Source organism: Coffea arabica, chromosome 1c (assembly GCF_036785885.1).
Source record: "Coffea arabica cultivar ET-39 chromosome 1c, Coffea Arabica ET-39 HiFi, whole genome shotgun sequence".
Taxonomy (NCBI): domain Eukaryota; kingdom Viridiplantae; phylum Streptophyta; class Magnoliopsida; order Gentianales; family Rubiaceae; genus Coffea; species Coffea arabica.
The window spans coordinates 33,775,116-33,780,931 of NC_092310.1; the positions used below are offsets into that span (position 1 = coordinate 33,775,116).

The window sequence follows — 5,816 nt, forward strand, 5'->3', positions numbered from 1 at the left end:
TCCACATTCTCGCCAATCAATATAGCAGGATTCAAAATGGATAATTAAAAGAGGAGAAAATAAGCATAGAAATTTAAAACATAAGCGAGTTGCACGAACACTTTAAAATTAAAACGTAGCTCTTTACATAACCTAAAAGTCATGATACATGTCAAAAGTGCATACAAGGAGTCAATAATATCAAGTACAGGACATAGGTATCCAAGTGCCTTAAAATACAGGGGTACATGCAACAAAATACAAAAGGTCTCAAGACAAGAATCACCCCTTCTAAGTTCTTATCAAAAGTCAAAAGATTAAGAGGTCACTAATATAAGCGAACCGAACTAATAGACCCTACATCGTCAGAAGGCTCCTCCTCGGGGTCCTCCTCAGGATTTTCCTCCACCCATGGTCTCCTCTAAGTGCTTGGATATGGTCACATACTCAATCATAATACCATCCACACGGTTACCCACGTCCTCGACCATCCGAATGAGGCATCCATCGGTCGCCTAGAACTGAGCATAGGAGGTGTCAGCCCTCTGACGCTCCTCGATTACTCTAGTCTTTAACTCCTGAGTCCTGTCAGTCTGAGCCTCCATAGCGGCTCTCATCTCCTCTCTCTCAGCTCGTGCTACCTTGAGGTCACGGGTCAACTGTCTCCTCTCCTTGACTATCCCTAACACCAAGTGATTAGGGTAGGAGGACCTCTCTCGACAAGGGCATGTCCCATCCTGCCTGGCGGGTGAGTACCGAAGAAGGAGTCCGTGTCTGACCCTGCGATATGGAATCACTTAGGAGGGTCCCTCAATCCTATCACCGTCGCTGCTACTGTCCATATCCTACAAAACCCACAAAACTAAATATTAGATTCTTATAATCACTAGTACCATTCGAAGATTTAACTTAAGGTTTATCACGGATTTCTTGTAACCAAAAGTTCACGACTTAGAATTCCTAACACAGTTCCAGGTATTTCAAATCAAGCGCTCTGATACCAATTGCGACGCCCCTACATCTCCCAAGGGTGAACTCTAGGGTATTAGCGGGGCGCCTGCCCAACTCTCGTCAAGACTCACTCACTTATTCTAACTTAATAAAGGACCACAAGTCAACCATTGCTTAGAATAGAGAAGTACAGCGTATATACAGGTCTAAAAACTTCCAAGGTTACCATTTACAAATACAATTCACAACATCCGAGTATAACAATGTTTACACCTTTACAAGTCCCCAATATCATACAAAAGATTACTAGCTTCAACCAAATGTCGTTAGTCTAGAAATTTCAACTTCTATCTCCAAAGCTTGTTAAGGAAAACAAACTTAAAGGGATGAGCTAACGCTCAGTGAGACCAAGAAAACTTCAGCAAGCAAGTATAGCGTACTTAAAAGCAACTTTAATATGAACTTTCATTTAATTGCAGAAATAGGAAATAATCACACATGGAATGGATACAGAAACTCTCAGGAGCTATTTCCATGTCTCGATCAATTGAAGTCATTTGGGGTTGACTCTCCGTCAACTCAAAAAAAAAAAACATGACTTTAGCGCTCCACTTATTTCCTCCATCCACCATAACACCCACTCGGATCCGGAACCAAACACGCAGTAGGTGGCAATACCATTCGAGTATGCCAAGCAAGATCTCAAAAGATCAAACTATAATATTTCCCAAGGTTTAACAAGCTTCTCGACCAAGCTCTTGCCGGCTCGAGTTACGAGGTTAGCCAAAGGGTTTGGGCATACCCACAAGAATGAGTGATCTATGAGACAACGCTCCAATCGACTTAAAATCAATTATAGCACGGAGTCGGTATGAGAGGCACCTCCCACCCGAACAGGGTGTGGTACATGCTGCCGCTCAGAAAATCAATTATAGCACTGAATCGGTGTGACAGCCCCACCTCTCCTTAGGGCGAACCCTAGGGTATCAGCGGACTATCTGCCCAGCTCTCGCCAGGACTCAGTCGTTCAAAGAACTACTATCATTAATGAAGCAACGTAACATCATCCACTCACGGAAATTGAAACCCTGATTCAAGCATAATCCCTAATCCAACATTTCAGTTTAGCACATATAACATCATGTCAACTTAACACACTTTACTCCAATTTACATAATAAAACCATACTTAAGAAATTAAGCTTACAAGTCTGCTTAAAAGGAAGTCACAACCTCAAAACGCAAAACGGCAAAATAAAGCTAAGTATGCCCTTGATCAAAAGCCTTCCCGCTCTGTTAAGGAAAACAAAGGGAATGGGGTGAGCTAAAGCTCAGTGAGGTTCCAAGTAAAACAAGTAAGTACATAGCCAAATAAGAGTACAGAAATAATCAAATAAATATCACACAGTAGGATAACAGTTTAATCACAGTTCAATTCAAGGATACGGGTGGCTTTCAAAAGCCAAAGGTCCACTTGAGCTTGATCATAATTGCCTCCTGTTGACACTCCGTCAACACTTGTAACAGTATATAGGTCCGTAGAACACCACTTTCACCAGTTTCCGTCCACCAAACAACCCCCCACCGGGCCCGCACTCCATAAACAGTAGTTTGGTAATACTCGAGTATACCAGGAATCCGAGTTTCAAATGCTCAAGGATTCCAATGAAATAGTATCAAGCCGAGGATTTTATCACTGGTGGTGCTGGACAACACGACAAGCAAGCACAACGGCTATGCTTCACCAGGGACCTCCAAGCAAGATTCGATTTCCAGTGAACAGTAAACAGTCCTCAAGGTTTATCGGCCTTCTCGACCAAGCCCTTGCTGGCTCGATACAACCGACTCACCTATGAGGTTGGGTACCCAAACAGTAACAGTAGTTGGTGGAATGTCATCCACGCATCTTAAGCACAGTCATGTATAGCAATATCTCATTTCATGTTAATTCATCCAGCAAGTAGAGCCTCAGTGAAAAGAAAAATAACCAGGAAGGTCGAGTGCGATAAAGTACACACTCGCCTCAATTTTAATTAAAACAGTGTTTGGCTCAATCAATAACAATTCAATACTTTCAAGTACACAAAATTTTCACATAACAAGTAGCAGGTAGTGGAACACTCACCTGTCAGCAAAAGTAATAATCGACGTCAAACGTCTCAGTTACGATCACCGTCGTTGCCCAAACCTAGGTCAACGAGTGAAAACATTAATGATTGGATTCGTTCCCTAGTAAAGTATAGGTTCAGTAAGAGGCCAAGTGAGTAGCTTAAGTTACTTAATCCGGCATGCAAATAGGGTCTAAACCACGGTGAAAGTTCATGGAAAACAAGTTTAGTATGTAAATAAAAGTTTGGCAAGAGAAAAGTTTCACTAAAGCTCAAAGACTTCATTACGGGTTAAACTATCTTGCCCGGTCAGCCTCGGGAAAATGGTCATTTCTCATTGTGGGAAAGTTGGAATTAGGTTCCGTCAGTTGCATTGGAAACTAGGTTCATAAGGCTAAATTTGTCTAGAAGAAACCATTTCCAAAATCCCAACATAAGTGGCTCAAAATTAAGAAACCAGAAGAAATTTCTGGACTGCCTTGGATGAACAGTACCCACGGGTAGCCGACTTCCACGACTTGTCACGAATTGCTCAGGACGAACCAGAACATGAGCCAGGTACCATTTTAAAGCTCTAAGAGTCTATTTTCCAATGCCACAAACGGCACTCAATTCGGATCAGTGAGTAAAACGTTATAGCCTTTACAACATGGCTGGATAGAAAGTTTCTGGACCTAGTCCAGTTTTGTCCCTTTGCTTGCAACTCAAAATTTACTCAACCAAATTGGCTAATTTTTTTGTAGACAACCTCTACACACATAACCCAAAATATATCACTCACATTTGTAGCCAAAAAATTCATGAAACATCAGGGCAAAATTCGGACAGCAAGCTGGACAAATTTCGGTCAGCACACTTAATTCTTTCCCAACTTTCATTCTTCTCATTATTTTCACTTTTTGCATATCCCAAGTATTACATCTGACCATATAGGGTTTTAAAGCATATCAATACCTCATAAACATAGATGAATAAGGATTAGACATTTCATCAAACACTTGGTATGCATATTAGTAACCTAACCATTACTTGATTAACTCAAGAAACTAAACCCCAAATTCAACCATAACAAGTTGTTTTTCACCATTTCATCCTCAAGTAGATAATATAACATCATAAACCCAAATTGTAAAGATTACATACCTTATTTACAAGTTGCTTTGGTCACCAAACAAACCACCACAATAGAAGCTTTAGGCTTGAAACAACCTCAAAAATTGAAGGAAATTTTCTCACAAACTCTAGATCTTTCTCTTTTGGTTTTTGTTCAAGATCAAACTAAGGTTGTCATAGCAAGAAGATGGAGTTTTCTTCCTTCCCTTGGAAGCCCTTAAGGTGGACGAAATTTTGGAGGAAAATGAAGCAAAGTTGGTTTAAAATTCCTCTAATCCTTTGGTCAAACAAGATACATGGCTAAGGTTTTGCCACATGTCCACTTACTTGTCCCATTCTTTCTTAATCTTTGACTAATGGTGTCTTAACCTTTCCAAGTGCACCAATCATTCTTTAACACCTCTAACTAACCTTTCCAAGTGCACCAATCATTCTTTAACACCTCTAATCCTACATGTAAGATCTCTACCACTAATATAAAGACACTTGGTAAAATGCAAGTGGTGTATAATTAAAATCAACTCAAGAAAAATGTTTTACTTCAAGTAAAAAGGAATGAAGTGTAATGCATGAAAATTATTGTAACACCTAGAAAATATAATGTAAGGACATATAATATATGATTTAAATCCTATGATAAGGCTAATAATTTGAGGAAATTGTATTTTAAAGTGAGAGTCAATACAAGGGATTTGTTGTAACACATTGTAAAATATAATGCTAGGGCATATAAGAGGTGGTTTAAATCTTGGTGCAAGGCATGTAGTTTGGGAAAATTGTATTTTAAAAATGAGGGTTCTCACAATCGGTATGAGAGGCACCTCCCACCCGAATAGGGTGTGGTACATGCTACCGCTCAGTACTCACCAGTTAAAACTGTTTCGAGCACAGGTAAAATGGTCTCAAGCAAAAGTAAAATAGTTTCGAGTACAAGTACAAGTCACAAACACTCATGTAACATGCATCATTTAATCAAGAGAGAGAGAACAAGGGCGGTAAAGTACACTCTAGTTTCAGCAAGTTCACGGTTCACGTGGCACTTGTGCAATAATCATATTAATCATAATAGCATGAAACATGCACTTGACACTCACCAAAAGTCAAGGCAAAGCAAGGACAAAAGCAAGAGGTCAGACAAGCTTTTCGGCGTCCACAAAACCACCTGAGAAATGCATAACCACTATTACCAAGATACTTGACTAAGGTTAATAAGAAAAATATCCTCTTGCTACCCATACTCGAAAGCCACATGTTCCAATCGATGTAAACGAAACTTCCTCACTTAATCATTGAAATAATATTCAAGTAAAATTCAAAAGTCGCTTTCGATTCAAGTCGTGGCAAGAAATCTCAATTCCAAAGAGGAAAGTACCGTACTTAATTTTGGCATTAAAATCGAGAAAAGAGGAGATTGTTTTCATCTGTCAAAACTTCTAGTCCTACGCCCAAGTTTTAGAATATAAGGAGCATTCACATTTCTAAACTAATGGAGTCAGAATTTATCAAAACTCCACTCATTTCCACGGTAAATGTTAAAACAAAAAGTTTCAAGTTTCGGGCATAAACTAGTGAAATTCTCCAAGAATTACTCTAGTTAAAACGCTCCATTTTTAGAGTTCAACGTCATGGAAATCAAGGGCATAAGAGTAGGGGTTGAAATCCATTT

The 5,816-nt window shown here is 39.6% G+C and overlaps 1 long non-coding RNA gene across 1 annotated transcript; it reads right to left on the reverse strand.

Moving 5' to 3' along the window:
• Nucleotides 1-2,038: 2,038 nt before the first annotated feature.
• Nucleotides 2,039-4,361, reverse strand: LOC140006445 (uncharacterized). The gene is made up of 3 exons (XR_011814067.1): nt 4,181-4,361; nt 3,055-3,117; nt 2,039-2,222 (listed from the first exon to the last, which is right to left on the reverse strand). It is a non-coding gene; the product is annotated as an uncharacterized lncRNA (long non-coding RNA).
• Between the last annotated feature and the right edge of the window lie 1,455 nt (nt 4,362-5,816).